The sequence below is a fragment of the Trachemys scripta genome, chromosome 5 (assembly GCF_013100865.1).
Source record: "Trachemys scripta elegans isolate TJP31775 chromosome 5, CAS_Tse_1.0, whole genome shotgun sequence".
In the NCBI taxonomy this organism is placed as follows: domain Eukaryota; kingdom Metazoa; phylum Chordata; order Testudines; family Emydidae; genus Trachemys; species Trachemys scripta.
In genome coordinates, this window is record NC_048302.1 from 83297869 (window position 1) to 83316163 (window position 18295).

Below are 18295 nucleotides of genomic sequence, written 5' to 3' on the forward strand. Positions count from 1 at the left end.
CCTGATATTCCCTTTTCTTAGTTACATCCTGTTACTCCTAGTTATTGACCCATTAAGCCACTCTAACAGCTTCCTCTCTTTTCCTTGAGATTTGCATCTGATTTCATGTATTTAAATCAAATGAAAAGAAAACAAATGTGTACCTCTCTAGTTCCTTCAGGCAGTACCTCTCAAAGCACTTTGCAAAGATGGAAACCCGTTACTAGCGCCCCCATTTAACTGTGGGGACAACCGAGACACAGAGTTCAAGTGACAAGCCTAAGGTCACCCAATGAGTCTGGCAAAACCAAGCACAGTATCTCCCTGTCTTATCCTCCCTCCTAATTTCCTGATCAAAGCACTGTATCCTATGATCGGGACCAAACCCAGCCGACCTAGCGCCCACCCGTCTCTACTAGTCACTACCCCAGATTTTCTCCCTCAGTGGTAGATGCAGGCAAACCTTACATTACCAAGATCCTTGTTTGTCTATTGCACGGGCAGGTGAGAGCGGTTTGCAAGCGGCAGCTGAGACCGCTCCTACGGGAGAGGGAGACTGAAGGGAGGGGGCTTCTTGGCGGCCAGGTGCGTTTCTGTTGGGGGAAGGCTCTTAGGTGTGCTGACGTCACAAAGCAGAACAGGTGCCGCCAGTGCCCAAGGCAAAAGAGGGAGGGAAGGCACGAGCTGCTCTGCTTGGCTGGTATTGAGCACGCGCGCCCGCGAGCCCCGGGCAGAGCAAAGGCGCGCACGGAGCCAGCGAGGGGAGCGCCCGAGTGCAGCGCAAAGCGGGGCAAAGCGCAACTGCAGGGGGGAGGTGAGTAGGGCTGTGCCACGCCGGGTGGGCTGTTGTTCAGGGCTCGGGGGTGGGGGGAGTTCTGAGAGGGCCGCTCTCTTCTCTCGCCCCGTGGCGCGGCTCTCTGTGTCTCTGGGAATTGCCGAGGATGGGGGCTGGAAACTTCCCAGTGCGAAGGGGGAGATGGGGGCTGCTGCAACTTGTGCGGGGTGTTCCGCGGGCATTTGGGGCTGGGCTGCCAGTCGCCCTTCTTCCCCCGTTGCAATGCAGCTGGCTGTGCCTCCTGTAGCTGTAGAGCGCCGAACTTCTTACTCCAGGGGAGTGGGAAGGGGAATTGGGAGGGGGTTGGGGTGGCGAGGATCTGGGGCTTTGTCAGGGTTGGGGGATGTTCTTTTCTGGTGAGTCTTCCCTCCCTCCCCCCCAGAGGACAGTGGAATGGCAGCAGCAGCGAAGGCGGTACAGTAATGGGAGCGTGGAGCTGGTTTTCTCTCTTAGTCCCTCCAAGCTGCGTTCTCCCTTCTCGTTAAATTTCTTGAGCTGCCTGCGGCGCGGCTCCATGGCCTCCAAGGGGCTGCTGCAGCAACTTACTCAGCTTTTGTTTCGTGCTTGGCCGCGCCGGACCTGCAGCCCCGGTGGCTGACTCAGAGCTCCGGCAGCTGGGCTTGCGGTAAGTGATTCTCCCAGCAGGTAGATTTTCTCTCCCCCCACCCCCGGTCACTGCCAAGGACGTAGCACAAAAGCTGGCCAGATTTCCTGGCGTGGCGGGGGGAGAGGGAGCAAAGGGCTGGCTGCTGCGCCCGGGACTGCAGCCTGTCCTAGCTGATCGGGTCAGTTTCCCCATACTGCGTAGCTGAGGCTGGAGAGGGAAGGTAGGAGCTCAGTCGCTGACAAGCACCTAGCGGGCTGTCACTTTGCTGAACTACTTCTTGACTTCGCCGTGAACTTGAATAACTAGTTTTCATTACCACGGCGCTGCGGCTAAACTCGGGCCGTCTCTGGAAGGGAGGCAGTGCCCGATGGAATCCGTGCATTTCCCATTCCTGCGCTTAAGGGCTTGGTCAGGTGACTATTTTTGTGGCAGCCACTGCGGATAGCAATAGCTAGACGTCCTCTCTCGCCCTGGGTCATGCGACAGACTTTTCTCTTGCACTCCTAGCTGCAGTCTCCTGCTTTTAGTCCTTGCCATTTTAAACAGTGTCTGTGGTCTTGGTATACTACATCCTGCCTATGTGTGTGGGGAGGGGGAAGATGGACAGAATGACCTCCTGAGCTCCTTTCCAGTCCTATATTTCTATTCTTCTATATTACTGTGAGAGGTAAATGTATGGGGATATTGGTTTGACTGTAGTTCCCAAGGCAACCTACTTTTGATGCAGATTATATTGCATAAAGCAACACAGAGTGGTTATGCTTGTGATTAATGCATATAAAGGTATATTTTAAAAAAAAGTAACCCATTTTTGACAGGTGTTAACATTTAAGGGACCTTCAAACTGAGTTGCTCTAGTTGAACTGGATAAAACAACTTTAATGGGACACTGTCATCTTGAAATCTAGCCAGTTTCAAAATGAGTTTAAAGCAATCTAGGTATTACTCCTGCTTACGAATCCCTTTGCTGATTTTTATGGTCTTAAATCCACATTTTTTTTCTATTTTTGAAATATTTTTTCTTTGTGGGAAGAGTACCCCAGACAAAAATTTTATATAATGAGATATGAAACTGTATATATACAAAGTGCTGTCACATTAACATGTGGGGGAATACATTTTTATCAATTTACACAAATCTTGGGTGTTAATTGTAAAAGGAAACAAAATACTCAGACAGATGATTTTCTTCATTGTTGTTGTTTTCCCATTGATGTCCTTTGTTTTAGTTTTGAGTCGCTTTGTGCTGACAGAATAAGGGATTTAGCAGCGATGAACCAGAAATCATCTGCTCCTCGCTCCAGGGATTTACTTCCATTTTGTGTCCCTATCGTATCCTATCTCCTAGAACTGGAAGGGACCTTGAAAGGTCATTGAGTCCAGCCCCCTGCCTTCACTAGCAGGACCAAGTACTGATTTTGCCCCAGATCCCTAAGTGGCCCCCTCAAGGATTGAAATCACAACCCTGGGTTTAGCAGGCCAATGCTCAAACCACTGAGCTATCCCTCCCCCCCATAGTACTGTATAAATGACCTTAGCTTTGATCTTGGAGGACTCCTCTACTTTCTCACTGTAATGAGTCTAGCAGTTCAAGCCTTTCTTTCTACTTGGAGACTTTAAAAGTTGTGGCTTCCATGTGACTGAGTGAATACCACCAAAATCTTAATTGAAGACCTCAAGTTGAACTTCAGCTATGCTTTCTGAAAGCAAGTCAAGGGCTTTGTCTACTAACTTTTGTCTACTACCTATTCCCCATATAATTAAAAATAAGATATTGAGAATACATACCTCTCTTGTATGTTTTTGTGACCAGCCACATAAAACTAACACCTTCCAAACAAATAGGAAGAATGTTACTGTCTTTTAAAACCAGTACCCTCTGTACAGAGCAGATTGGTGCATTTCCCATCCCACAGCACCTCCCTTCTCTCCTCCTCCCCCCCTCCCCCGCCTGGCAGAGTTTGGTAGTAAAGTCCTCTTTAGAGGATTAAAATCAGTGTTGACATTTGTTTGGAGCATGTAGTTAAAATAGTACACTATGAGTGTCTCCAATTAAAGTGGAAGTTCAAAAAATGTTAAAACAATGGTGACATTTTTAACTACTAGTAATTGCTAGCACCCACCTTGATCAATTTAGTGTAGTAATAAAAGCTATAACATTCTTGCCATATTTTTTGAAAATATTTTGAATGTTTACACCTCCTTTGTTTCTATTTATACAACACAAAGTTGGCAAAGAGAAGAGCGCTAAAGTTTGAAAAGGGCATTGAGCTCAAATTTGACACCATTGTTCTAAGGCCAAGCAGGGATTGTGGGTTTAAAAAAAAAAAAAAAATTCATCAAGTTCACTATCAAATTGAAGAAGCAAAAGTGCTCTGTAAATATTTGTTAAAAAAAGCGGCTTTAATTTAGTAAGTATTCATGATAAAGTGTGCTATTGGGACAAAGATGATGAAATCCCCTCATAGCTTGCTTCACAACACAGGCTCATAACGTACCACTAGATTAAATATTTCTAGGGTTCACTCATAAAGGTTTTTCAAGAAGATCGGGTTACGCTATCACAAGCATGTAATATGCAGTGGGTATACAATGACAAGATTCAAGTTTTACCTGCCTTAAGCAACAATGGTACTTTCCTCTCCGATGTATCAAGGGTTTGGCTATGCTAGTCTGACATCTATTTTCTTTTAGGATACTAATACTATTGAAGGAAGAAAATGTACTTAGTTTAACACCTGTGCTTGGTGAACACTTAGGCTATATTATATAGCATGATGTTGTTAGTGAGCTGAGTTATTGATATACAGTAGTTGCTTCCAACTTTCTTATGGGAAAAACTTGTCATGGTGTTAATAGACTAGCATTTATGTGAGCAGGAAGGCTTTGAGATTGCTGACTAAATCCTCAAGAATTTAAAATCAGTTAATGACACACATGGATGCAGTTAATGAGTCTGGATTACAAATATGAGCTGACTTTTACTGCCTTTCCTTGATTGTGAAATATAGTATGTCCTAAATGTACTTTTCCTCTATTGCAAGTGATGAATTGTAGTGGCTGACTGACCACAGATTCTGTTGAGATCTAATAAGATGTTTAACTCCAACTGTGTTCTCTTAAAGTAAAAAGCTGAAGATTAATCTTAGTCTTGCTTTACAGTCTTCGTTGTACCAAACATATAGGAAGAACAAACAAAATGTGAGGGATGTGGTTTAATTAGGTCACAACTTCATTTATTTGTCTGGGAACTATCTGCCAATAACTTGTCCATTCAGATCCTCATTACTTCCTTGCTCATTACTACCTCTTTGCTCTTGTCATCGAGGCACCCATTGTGGGCCCGCTTGCCCTGCCCAGACTTCTGTTACGTCAGTGTGGCATGAAGAATCGTCTGTGGCAGAAACAGTCTCTTATAAACTGACCTAATCATGCATGTACCCAGCTCTGATTTGCCATGCCCTTCTGAATTGATTTTTGAATGTGTTAGGGTCAGCATTCAGCCAGCCTCAGACCTGGGGCTAACAAGAGGACCCCACATGCAGCTGTGGCCAAAGACATTGTCACTTCACTGATGGCTGCCTCTGACCAGATCTGAGAGCTCTGCACTTGGCTAATGGGACTGCTGCAAATTGGCTTGTCAAGCTGTATCCTATAAGAAGAACCACCTCTTCAAGGAGTGCTGCTGGTGCTGGGATTCCACCACCCTCCTGTGTCTGAGGGTTAAGAGGCTTGGGAAGGGGATTGTCTTCTTGCTAAACCAGATGTTATGAGCCTGAGCTCAACCCCATTCCCTAGCTTCATTAGGGGATGAATTACCTAAATCTGCTTCTGAGACTGGTTTACCAGGGAACCAGACCCACTATGGAATGAGTTCCTGCACTTGACACCTGCCACCAGGAGGTGCCAGCTATTAACTTGGCTGCCACCACCAACTGTCACCCAGGTTCCCAAATAGTTAATTGCATCCCTAACATTGGCCAAAAAATCTGCTCCCCCGTTGAACAGGTCTATCTCTTCTTTCCTGAGTGACTCAGATATAAAATATATATTTTTTTCGTGGGTAACTACCAATCATCCCCATTTATGTACAAATTAAGTTGCTTCCTGATTTGCACATTTTCTGGCCTTGTCAATTTGTGGAGGCCTGGCAGCTCTCCACCCTGCTCTGGTGCAGCATTTCAGAGTTTACAGTTGCCCCCTGGGAGAAGGCCCTGATGATTGTCATAAAATTCTAAATGGTCTTCTCCCAGGTGTACTAGAATCCTGTCCAATGGCTACTGTCTGGATGTCTGAGTGAGAGAGGCATCAGCTAGTCCCAGAGCAGCTCCTTCTTTCATGCCAACTCAAAATCGCCTTGCCTGTGAACTTGCAGGTGAACTAGCAGCCCACCAGTGGACCCAGTGCACAAATCATGTCTGCAGATCCATGCATCAGTTCATGTGACCCACTCCTTTGCTCCTGAAAATTGAATAGATATTAAAATTAGCCATTCATGCCATTTAACTCTGATTGCCCACTGGAGGCATCACATACATTCTATACTCCATTTGAATGCCAATGCCCAATTGTCTGCATCCCTCATGCTCCTATTTTCTGTTGGACAGGGACAGTGGCAGCACCAAATCTGAACAAAGGGGACCTAAATTCATTAGCAGGGAACTGTCACATTATTAAACCACCTTGATTGCCACAAAATGGTACTCTTTTGAGGTAACTCCCATTGCCCTGAAGAAAGGCAGGCCCATTCTTAGCTGATCTCAATGCTATATAAACCCTTAATCCCCTGACTAGCAAATCCCTGCCTCACCATCCTGAGAGTCCCTGAACTCCAAAGGCCTACCTGAAGTATCCCTTGCTGCCCCAGGCATTAGTTCACTGGCTCTAAATGCTCCAAAAAATGCCATCAGGAATGTGGCCTTGAACAAGGCTGCCTCTTGGCTGCACTGGCCTATCTAGTGGAGAACTTGCACCAGATATCTAAGAATCTGAATAATGAGTTGTTGGGGATTTTCTCTTGGCCTTCTATCTCAAGACCACTCCTCTAACATCCTAACTAAACCTGCTGCAAGGATAGAGTAACCTTTTATCCTGCTACAAATGATGCCTGGTAAGTGACCAGATATGGTCGGCAGCAGACCATGGTGTATCAGTAATGCCATATGCCGAAGTACCTGATCTTTAGGAATAGGGCAAATTGTAGGAAGGTCCATTCTTGTCTGATTTTGATTAAATTCCCTCCCTAATCCCCCCTCATAAGCCCTAGATGTTTGTGGTTCTACTGATCTTTGGCTAATCCCATAGCAGAAGAACTGTTTAAGCTTGAAAGCTTGTCTCTCTTGCCAACAGAAGTTGGTCCAATAAAAGATATTACCTCACCCGCCTTCTCTCTCATCTAATAGCAGTCATACTCCAAGTTTCCAAAGGGCCAGTGGTATCTGTTTTGTGTTTCTGCGTCTGTCCTGTCCACTTGAAATTGAGACACAATGTTGGCTATACCATTATTAATCCCAGACCCAAGTTTGCCAGTAAACCAGAAGTTATTAATTGAATGCTGTAGGACAAGTGCCCTTGCAAACATCATCACACTGAGTGATCTAGAGGACTGTTGATCAGTAACATGTATCACTCCTGGGCTGTCACTCCAGAAACACTTCGGTTTGTAAACTCCTTTTCCCAAATAGTCACTGCAACTAAAATGGGAAAGAATTCCAGGAATTTATTATCCCCTTTTTGCATTATTCAGTCAGCAGGCCATTTCTGAGCACACCACCTGCCGTGGTTTAAAAAAAAAATTACACTGATGCATCAGAGCCAATTTTTAGGTCTGCCTCTAGCATATCATCCATTCCTCTCTCTGAAAGGAAACTCCATTAAAGTGATTTAGGAACTGTTCCCAGGGCAGGAGGGATAGCTCAGTGGTTTGAGCATTGGCCTGCTAAACCCTAAGGTTTAGTCCTTGAGGGGGCCACTTAAGGATCTGGGGCAAAATCAGTACTTGATCCTGCTAGTGAAGGCAGGGGGCTGGACTCGATGACCTTTCAGGGTCCCTTCCAGTTCTGAGATAGGTGTATCTCCAATTATTATTTATTATCCATAAATCTTCCAATTCTTTACTCACTCTTATAAAAATAATTGGGTCTCAGTACCCTAGCAGTAGCAGCTGACAGCCAAGCACAAAGTGCTCATCCTGGGGCCATGACTTTGTATGCAAAATTAGGATGACCAATAATAGTCTGCAGTTCATGTATGCAACCTTATTGACTGCCCTGGCCCTCTTGATTAATCCTAAAAGCTCTGCCAACTTATTTCTGGAGTGTCCAGAGATCCCAACTTGGCTATTTAACACAATTCTTAAGTAAGTGACCTTAAAGTCTGTCTTTAGTTCTGCTAGTGATGCTCCCAACCTACCTGCCACAGTCTGGAATGAGGCCAGCAGATACCCAATGGAACATGAGTGTGCATGGCAGGACATAGATACCCTCCCTCTGGCCCAGTGTCTTACCTGAGCCCCTCTGATCAATGCCTAGCTCAAGTGATGTCACTTCCCAACCCAAAAGAGGAGGAACACTTAAAAGAACTATGACCCCCTCCTTGACCAGACAAAGCCTGCCAGCTTTTGGAGTTGGAGGGGGTTCACATTATGAACATGAGACTTAATTTTATACCTAATAAGCCTAAATTTATGTTGACTCATTTTAAAATGTATTTCACAACTCTTTACAAGTTACTTGTTAAGGTTGCTTTAAAACTCTTGGTTTTGGTTGAAAATGAAATGGAGAGATAAGCCTGCAGATACAATTCAGTGCAGTGCTTTCACCAGTTACACATTATCCAGCACATGAAGAATCTACAGTTCGTAAATACCCAGTGAACAAAAGTTGAGCTCAAACTAAAAATGGTATACAAAATAGTGGCTGCTGGGCATCTTTGTTAAATAACAGAATATTACTCTTCATTTTTTGATTGAGTATATGATGGTACCTTATAAAGAAATGTTCTTTCCATACCAATAAATGGCTCACATTATTCTTGAATGCACAGCTTTACTTTTTTTCCTTCATTCCACTTAGATTACAGGTCAAAAGAACAAATCTGCCTCCTCACTTTTGAGGTACCGATTTCAGCCGTAAGCATAGACCTGTAGTATTTCCAACCCAAAGTGTTATGTTAAGTCAGGGCCCCCAAATTCATGAGTGAAGAAAAAATCCTAGGCTTTTAATTGCCTTCTGAACTTTAGGGTACATGGTTTCAAGCTTTTCTCTGCAACCGTGAGGGCTAGAAACATTTTTATAAAAGCAGAGATTTTCATGTAGTCACATGACTACAAGGGCAGGGGTCTTCAGAAACAAAGTACTGAGAGACTCATGATAAAAATAACCAGAGTTGAATGCACAGTAGCTGTTTGATCTAAGCATTATGAAAATACTTACTGTAAAAGTTGGAACTGAAGACTATGGAATGTAACCTAGCCATCCAGTAAATAATGGATAACAGCAACTATAGAACTGAAAGCATAGCACGTTCCTCTTTTGGGTGGGTGATGAGGATGCAAGTTTCATAGTGTGAGCAGACTCCAAATGCCATGTGATTAAGCAGACGGTCTCATAAGTCCCTAATGTTCACTTCCTTCTATAATATATCATGGTTAAGGCCCTACTTGAATTATGGGATGACTGTCAAATAATTATGGCTGAGTTGCGGAGAAGACATGGAAAATCCCAGAAAAGTAGTAATGGACCTTTATTAATTGTGGTAATTTGGAAAAGCCAGAGAGAACCTATTTGTTTAAGAAAAATTTGCTGGAACAATATAAACACTGAAGTATTATGTTATGCGTGCCAATAGTTTATGGTTACCAGACATTTTGCTGCAACTCTATTACACTCATTAATGCCCAGGGCTCACAGTGGAAGCCCCATCATACCCAGACAGCAGGAGCCCGAGCCACTATCTGCTCGGATAAATGGGGTTGTACTGTACCAAAGGGGAGGGAATGTGTGTTGCAAACCTCAAAATGTATGCAAAATTGTGGGCTGCGCAAAGTAAGCTAATTAAAATCAAAATTGCTGTGGAAGCCTAGTATTGTGGGATCCGCAATTTCTGCAGTATCACAAATTAAGTAGGGCCTTAATCATGGTCATTATGGTAACTGTAAGGCCAAGAACTCTGCAAGTTCAACTTAACTCTACAGGCTTAAAAAATCACTTGAAAAGTTACTGGAATTGCCAGGTTTATGGCACAAAGGAACTCTTTTGATCTATCAACAAATACAGCTAACTGTGTTCACTGGAGGTGCAATGATCTAGTCTTAAAGTACCTTGGAAAAGGTCAAGCTTTAAGTTCATATTCAAGTTTTAAGTAGTAGAAGAACCTACAGAACATTGCACAAAGCAATACTGTATATGGAACACTATAAATGGAGTTACCTCAACGTGTGGTGAAAGGTGAAGCATCTCAAAATTACCTTAACTAAAAGAGTATAATGCAAAAAGTCAGCAGTAATTAAACAAAACTGTCTAGGGAAGTTGTTTGCCATATGTCTCACAACAGAGAAATTCATCTAGTTCTTCTGAAATTCTGGTACCAAAGTAACTTGACTTTTCACAGTTTTTCTGTATCAAACTTAATATGCAGCACCAATTAAGATTTCCTTAATGTAATTACATCTTTATTGGGCAAAATTACATATCAAGGGCACATTTAGAACACTACACTGCAACTGTAGAAGTAGCTTTGCAGCTCAGTTGTCATGTTAGTTTGAAATCATCTATAGTAAACTGTTATGGCAATTGTTCAACCCCTTTAAATCTATAAGATTCAAAATGTCATAAATCTAATGCCTGACACACAGAACAGGAAAACTGTTTTTACCACTTCCTACCCTTAAGATCTTTGTTTTGATGCAAACAAAAAGGTAAATTAAACAGCAAGAAAGTTGCCAGTTTAAGACCTTTGGTAGAATTTCTAATAGCTAAGTTTGCTAGATGCTGAAAGTCAATGCTAGCTAAATAAACTGCTGTACTCCAGAGTCTTCAGAACTTCGTAAGATTTGATGCAGAGCTCTCAAAGCTTATTTGAAATAACTTCTTCACTGTTCATGAACATATATCAGGAAAATATGAGGTTATCATAGGAATAAGTACCAGGGATAGCCTGGTGTTTCACTTTGAGTAGATCTTCTGTTGAAAGTTAATGCTTAGGGCACAAGTGTTTTCAGAGATAGTGGAGGAGATAACTTACTTAATCAGTTATTAAATAATCTAAATGGCTGTAAGTCTAGGATCATCATCTTAATTCTCCGCTCAAAATTTCTTCTCATGGAAATGAGTGTCCAGCTGACAGGAATCAATCCATTTTTAGTGTAACTGGGTGGTTCTAGCAAGATTTGTCTTTCAAAAAAATCTGAGCCAAAAGAGTGGGAATGATACTACAACATCTCTTTTTTGAACAGCCCTTAGTTTACTTGAACTGGGGGAATGAAAAAATTGTTTGAACATGTCCATGAAACTGGATTCATGGTTCAGTTGGGTTGTAGGTGTTCAATTTAGTTTTTCCACTTCAGACACTTTCTGATCACTTATGTGGAAGCACTATTTGGGTAAATGTATACTTTTGTACCTAAACACAGATTTCCCCTCCCCCCACCCCCCAACAAACTTTTTTTACTACTTAACTTTAAAAACCAGAACAAAATCTAATCAGGTACCAGCATCAGTGACCAATAGCACTAATTATGATTGTAGCAGTCAGTTTGTCCATCTTTCTATGGCTTTTCTAGTTCCAAAAAGTTGCCCAAAGATTTAAAATAGCTTAAATACTGGTATACTTTCTATTGCTAAAAGAACCTTCTCTTCTCCCTACAGTACAACCCTTGCCCCCCAATATTAGCCATTGCTTTGGCACATTTTTTCACTGTTTTATTCTTCTTGCTCTGGGATGAGTAGTTACTTTAATTTCTCCTTTAGCTAGAGAGAGAATATTTGATGTTGGGTGACCATCTTTATTTCAGCTATGGTTGCTGTTGACTCAGTGCACTTAAGGAAACGCAAGCTCAGTCCGTGTAGTATTGACTGCTTTCCTAACACCATTAAGGGATTTGACTGTATTGATACTCCAGTGGCTCAGTTCTTGCCATTCTAGTGTAATTTAATTTTTCTAGTTCTCTCTGAGTTCATTGACTTATTGCTACTTGATGTTTTTTAAACATTAACTCATTTTCAAGTTACTGCAATCTTGTGACTATGGTGCCAACGGCCATCAACAAATTGTAAAGATTGGTTTTTGCACGGTCACTTCATACAGACTCAAATAGCTTATTCTAAAACAATGATTCTCAAACTTTTGTATTGGGGCTTACTGTGTGAAAGGGGTCACAGTGTCCCCCCCACCCCCCATTATAAATTAAAACCACATTTTTTATATTTAACACTATTATAAATGCTGGAGGTGAAGCAGGGTTTAGGGGTGGAAGCTGACAACTCATGACCCCCCCCACATAATAACCTTGTAACCCCCTGAGGAGTCATGACCACCAGTTTGAGAACCCCTGTTCTAAAAGAACACTAGCTGTATAATGTCCCCTTAGACTTAGAAGTATGTCAACATGTACAGCAGTATGGCTCGATAAATGGTTTTACAAGAAAAGAAAATCATGTGGACTTTATAAACCATACAATAGCATTATAAAGGTTGTAACATAAAGCAACCCAAGTCAAAAAAACTCTAAGGTATTACTATCTGAACTATATAATTATGAATGGGTGAGCCCATTAAAGGATTCCCATATAATTAGCAAAGCCTACATTATAGGTGCTGTTACATTATCATTCATTTTTTGTTCTGTATTTACAGTGGTGTAGTGGCTACAGTTGAAACCATTACATTTCAGATGGGATGGGGTGAAATGCTTTGAGGCCCTTTGGATGTCTCTCTTGAGACTAGTAGCTGAGACTGCCAACAACAGAACAACCTGACTCAGCCTGGCTAATTATTTATTTTACTTAGGATTCTTCTCTCTTCCCCTTCCTCTCCTCCCCGCCTCCAAGAGCCAGATCCCCCTGCCATGCTTGATCCAACCTTAATAGTGATTTCACCAACAAGGAAGGTGGGATGAGGCCTTTCAGATGCAACTTTTGTGCTAACAAAGAAGCTGTAAAAAGAAGCAAGCAGGAGACTACTTGAAGGGAAGTCAGGAAGCTGTTGGGAGGGTGTATGAAATAACTGTGGTGTTCAGTGATCCCCTTACAAGATCTATATTCAACCTTTTGGATTTGCCAGCTGCTTTCACTACTACTGACTGGCACATACATGTCTAGTTGAAGAAGGTAATCTTTTTGAATGGCTCTGCTCTTTTGTGAGGTTGCAAGGAATAGCTTTTAGTGTTTGCTCTCATACTGAGAACACCTCATGGAGAAGTACTGCAAGCTTTCATCTTATCTCCTCCTCTTTTTGTATGTGAGGGTATTGGGATGGCCAGTGACTGGACATGGGCTGGTAATATCTTTGGTATGCTGACACCTGCTCTGTCCATATGTTACCTGAATTGGCTGGAGAAGCGTAATCAATTAGCCAATGTTTGAATAAGTGTGGGGAGCTGACAGGAAGCTATCAAGGTTGAAGAGCCACACACAGATTGGGGGAAGCAACCTGAAGATTTCCAAAGACATCCACACCCCTGACTGAGGGGAGTACATTTGTTTATCTAAACTGAGGGTGTACATTCTGGTACAGCTGTGGCCAAGAGGAATTTTTCAATATGTACGGGCAAGTACAGCCTCTGCTCCAGGTGTGGGTCTTGTTAGTTATTCATACCTCTGTCTCAAGAGTCAACTGTAATGTGTTCTGCATGGGGGCTATGCCTTGAGGTCACAAGGAAGTTGAAGATTTGGAATGAAAATGCCAGCTGTTTCATGTACAGAGTGTGTGATACCAGTCTCCAGTTTGCATTAACTATCAGTTTTTGGGTGGAATTAACTTTGGTTTTAAGGCTGATTTAGCTGAATTACCAGCTCTTCTAGCTGTGTGACTTTTTAGCAGTTGCAATCAACAGGGATACTTGAGTTTACAGTCACATAGCTTTAGAAGGAAGGAAGGTGACGGCAGGGCACTTTTTATGAACTTGCTCTTGGTCTGCCAATCCATGTCTTAATCTCTGGGTACTCTGTAAAACATCTCTTTTTGTGGGGAAGGAGCTACTTGAATGATTGGGGGGAGGACCAGTATGGGATTATGAACAAGTGGTATTGTATAGGAGTTTGCACATATTCTGGATTGTAATTTTTGATATCATGTATATACTTTAGGACAAAAACATCTAGAGCTTAAATAATGGATAGGTTCTTGATTTTAAAGGGGTTAATTTCAACAGAATTTATCATCCAGTCAGTGTGCAGGGCTGCTGTACAGTTGTTGACCCATAACTAATTACTTTCTTCTCAGTTATGCATTTCCCTGTACTCAGATGTTCAGGTTTGCACAATGACAGTACAGTCTGTAAATTAATAACCCATCATATAAATCTCTGCAGTCTGACTGCTGTCCTCAGAATGTCTGATATGCCCCCAACTAACACAGCTGCTTCCCTTTCTGACCTTCCCATCATCTTAATATGGAAGACATTAAATCAAACTTCCTTAAAAAAGTTGCTCTTAGTTGGAGGGGGGATGCTAAACTTCCCAAGGGAAAAAGGAGGAGTGAGAAAAGTGACTTTAAGAGTAGAACTAGGTGGGTGCCTGGTTGGTGAGGCAGACAGAAATTGAAGTGGACCTTCATAGGCATACATATCGATAATTATAAGGAAAATAGTCATTTGGAATGCTGGGATGAGGAGACCGCATACTCAATCATAGTTAATAGACCTCTTTGTAGCAACTGTACTGGCAGGCTTTGGAGTTTTATTCATCCAGGTTAATTTTTACTGCATGTACAGAAGGGAGCATTCTTTAGTTACCATTTAAATATAAAATTGGACATGACTCAGACTAGTAGAAGGGTATATTTTCTTAAAATAATTACAATATGCAGTTATAAAGCTGGTGTGTATTTTGGCATCTAAGCTTCTGTAAACTTCTGTTATTTTACCAAAATACTATAGTAGTTTTGATATGTCTATGTTTGGTGGAAATTAAATTGTAAATGTTAAATCTGAACCAATCACAATGGTCAAAAGTTAAATCCTCTATTTCTTCTACAATAGAAAATAGTTGGGTGACCAACTATGAACAGCCCAAACATCAAACTAGCTTCAATCTCCATTATCAGTAGCTTTTTTTCAATAATCTTTTATGAAGCCATGTCTTATAAGCAAAGATAGCTTATGGCAAATTTATGAATTGTGAATATTTGTTTAGGAGCTGGTTCTTTAAGGGAAGATGTGAAGAAAATGGTGCAGTTAATTCCTTTTTGGAGACAACTGTGTCAGCAGACACAATACGTTGCTTGTATTCCAGGGCTATGAATCTTTATCATAAATTTAAGACAAATTTCTTTAAGGGTCTCGAAGTATTGTGCTATTTGTGAGATTTCCATTGATGTCACTTTGGGGAGAGTTAAATGAATAAATTGAAGATAGGTTACTTTTCTTTTTAAAACAGTCCAGGCAGATGTATAATGTCAGTGATAGATAATGTTAACAGGGATTTCCGTGCAACTTAAGAATAATAATATATACACCAATTTTTTCCTTGTCATATAGTTTGACCTTCAACAGCCCTGAACTTACTATCACCAGGATTTATATTAAACTGATTTGTACAGTTCCTGCTCATTTTAAAGTATCTTAGCATTTGGGTCACTCGCAGTCCAAGAAATCTTTTTCAGAATAGATGACTTGCAATGTTAAGCACTGTGGTCAGTTAAGAAAAACATCCTTATTCAGGGACTGACAATATAATAGTTGAGAAACTGCTGACTGAAGACACTGGAGCAGAACTAAAACAAGGTGTAGCTATGTGGGAAGGGCAAAGCTGCTCTAACCACTGGGGCAGGACTCTGGGGGAAAAATGTGTATCTAATATTTGGATTGGCAGTGTAGAATATAAAAACAGACATACTTTTTATTACTGGTCTACACCTTCATTATAAGACTATGGGCTTCACACAATAGGATTGAACAGTTAACATGGGCGGAGTGGGCCTTAACTTTGTAGACCTCTTTTCCTTTTGAAATATGCATGTGGGTTTGGGTTTCCTTGGTGTTCTGTCTGAAGTAATGTTTAGAATTAATCCATCATGTCTTAATACATGAGCCATAAGTGATCTTTGCTTTTACAACTTTATAATACTAAATTTCTCAATTATAGCAGAGTTAACTGAACTTTTCTGTGACCTGTATGTACTACTTGATATTTCATGAGCATATGTCTTGTAGTGGAAGTGAGCAGGACCGGCTCCAGCATTTCTGCTGCCCCAAGCCAAAAAAAAAAAAAAGCCACAATCGCGACCACCGGCGGCAATTGGGGGTGTGGGGGGGGTGGAGGGGAAGCCGCGATCGGCAGCGGCAGGTCCTTTGCTCCTAGAGGGACTGAGGGACCTGCCGCCCCGGAATTGCCGCAGGTGCCGCCTCTCTCCCTTGGCTGCCCCAAGCACCTGCTTGTTAAGTTGGTGACTGGAGCTGGTCCTGGAAGTGAGTCCTCTAAATGCTTCCCATAAAGAACTCCAACTAATTGAGGGTTGAATGTGTGTATATACTGGACTCAATTGGACTGGGTGATAGATTATAACAAAGAATTAAGGAGGAAAAAAAATGTCTGATGGGACAAAAAAGAAGAATTACAAATACTTGATCTTTGAGTGATTCCCCACAGACAGGTGACATGGCTTTTGTAATGAGGATAAAACTGTGTGGTGGAGATATTCTGATTAACATTTTAAAGCAAAGTGTTACATGTGCTGAGCATGGGTTTATGATAGAGTAAAAATCAAGGATTATCCATAAAGGCTGTATAATTAGAACACATTAATCCCTCTTCTATATGTTCTAGTTTCAAGGTTACTCATGATTCTTATAATTTCAATAGATTCCATAGTTCATACCATGCTGTATGCCTCAATTCATTTTCCTAATAGAGCAGTTAAATGGAATATTACTTCAAGGCTTTGTGCAGTAGCATTCTTGCATAAACCTTAATGTATACTGACATGCATTAGGGGAATATGGATTTATACAAGTGTACCTTCTGTGTCTGTCCATGCAAACTTATGCGTGCATTTTAATTCATATGCTCCCCAGCTACTTGACTGAGAACAATTTAATTCAATGAACTGAGCTAAGATCTTTTGATTAGTAACACTAACAAGAAATATCAACAAAAAAGCTTGCCTCATCATCTGAGACTTGTCAAGTGGGCAGGCCCCAAACTGATACAGAACATTGTTTTTTAGTTTGAATGTTTTAAACACCCCCCGCCCCGCCCCGAACATAGTAACATCCTTTTTTTAAAATGGAATATTTTCAACTCCTAGGTAGGTAGGGAAGCAAGCCTTCATACGTTACTAATGACTTAAGGTCTCCCAGTGAATAATAGTTCTGCCATTGACTGCAGTGGAATCAGAATCAGGCTTTTTTGTTCCATAAACTCTCATAGCATGTGTATCATTGGTGAGAAGTCTGTCTGTTTCTGTGGAGGTCATTCCATAGTACTAGCCTAAATTCTATTTAGGGCTTGTTCCAGATAGATTCATTTCAAAGTAAAGCTGCTACTATTAGGTACATTTCATTTATAAATAAGCAGAACAAGTGAATGCCAACTTCCTGTAGTGAAGCAGTATGTATCTTCATTCTTCAGAAAAAGAGGGCAGGAATAAAAAATCAGTTGCAATGTTACTTTTTAATGTGGTTTTACTTTGGCTGCAAGTGACCAAATGTAAAATTGGTTCTAACTTTGCCATATTAAAGTGTAGCCAACTGCTTTAATGAAATCTAAAGGCTAAATCCTCAGTTGCCATTTTAAAGCAACCCAGCCTGAATGGGTAATCATGTTAAAATCATGGGTTAAAAATGTTACAGGGGAAAAGTAACTTGCCCTGCACAACTTTTTCACTTTCAGTAGTTGAGAGTATGTGGGTTTCTTTTCATAAATGAAATATTAAGTCAGGAAATGAGCCAATTACATAGGCCTTGTCTGCTTTATTCATTATTAGGAAAATACTAAAAGTAGTGGTTCAGACTGCGCACGATTCTGTACATAGAACTTGTCAAACTAGTGACCAAAAGCTCTGAATACATGGTTACTGGATTAGGATTGCAGGAAAAAAGTACTTTGGTCTGGACTCCTGTTCAGAATTTTCAGTAAACTATTTCCCTTTCCTCTAAGGTTAGTAACTTAGTATGAACATATAACGCATCATCTCAGTGGACTTGTGCAGCAAGGTAACATAAAGGGGGCACGTGTGTAAATCTGTAAATAAACATGCTATATTCTGCACATGACAATGCAATTAAATGCTATAATTAGTGTGAGCATGGAGTATAGTAAGGGTTTCAGAAATGTAAAACAATCCTTTCCATGAACTTGAACTCTCCCAGGATTTGTGTGTTCCTGCCAATTAGACAGTGTCTGCTAGCTCCTGTCACTGGGAAAGGGATAGAAGCTTTAACAATGGGAGTGTACATCCAATCAGCCTTTTCATTATTACCTCAGATGGACCAGGCGCTCCGCCTACTCATGTAAAGACCAGCACTGCATGCGTACCACTGCCCCTTAAAAGGGACCCAACTCTTTTTTTTCCTCATCCTGCTTTGTGACTTGCAGTGTTTCCTGAGCACTTCTGTGGATATGGAAGTTAATCCTGAAACTCTGTGTGTGTGTGTGTGTGTGTGTGTGTGTATGTGTATGTGTTTAAAAAAAAAAAAAAAAAAAAAAAACCCTAAA

The 18295-nt window shown here is 41.4% G+C and overlaps 1 protein-coding gene across 4 annotated transcripts in view; it reads left to right on the forward strand.

The window, feature by feature from the left end:
* Positions 1–658: 658 nt before the first annotated feature.
* The window catches only part of MTUS1 (microtubule associated scaffold protein 1), a 215152-nt gene continuing 197515 nt past the window's right edge, over positions 659–18295 (forward strand). For 2 of the 4 annotated variants that reach the window (XM_034772661.1, XM_034772666.1), the window contains exon 1: positions 659–793. The gene's annotated coding sequence lies outside the window, so the exon portion shown is untranslated. Of the gene's footprint in view, positions 794–1329; positions 1440–1532; positions 1642–18295 lie in introns of those variants that run through there. The other 2 variants (XM_034772663.1, XM_034772662.1) reach the window with 2 other exon arrangements.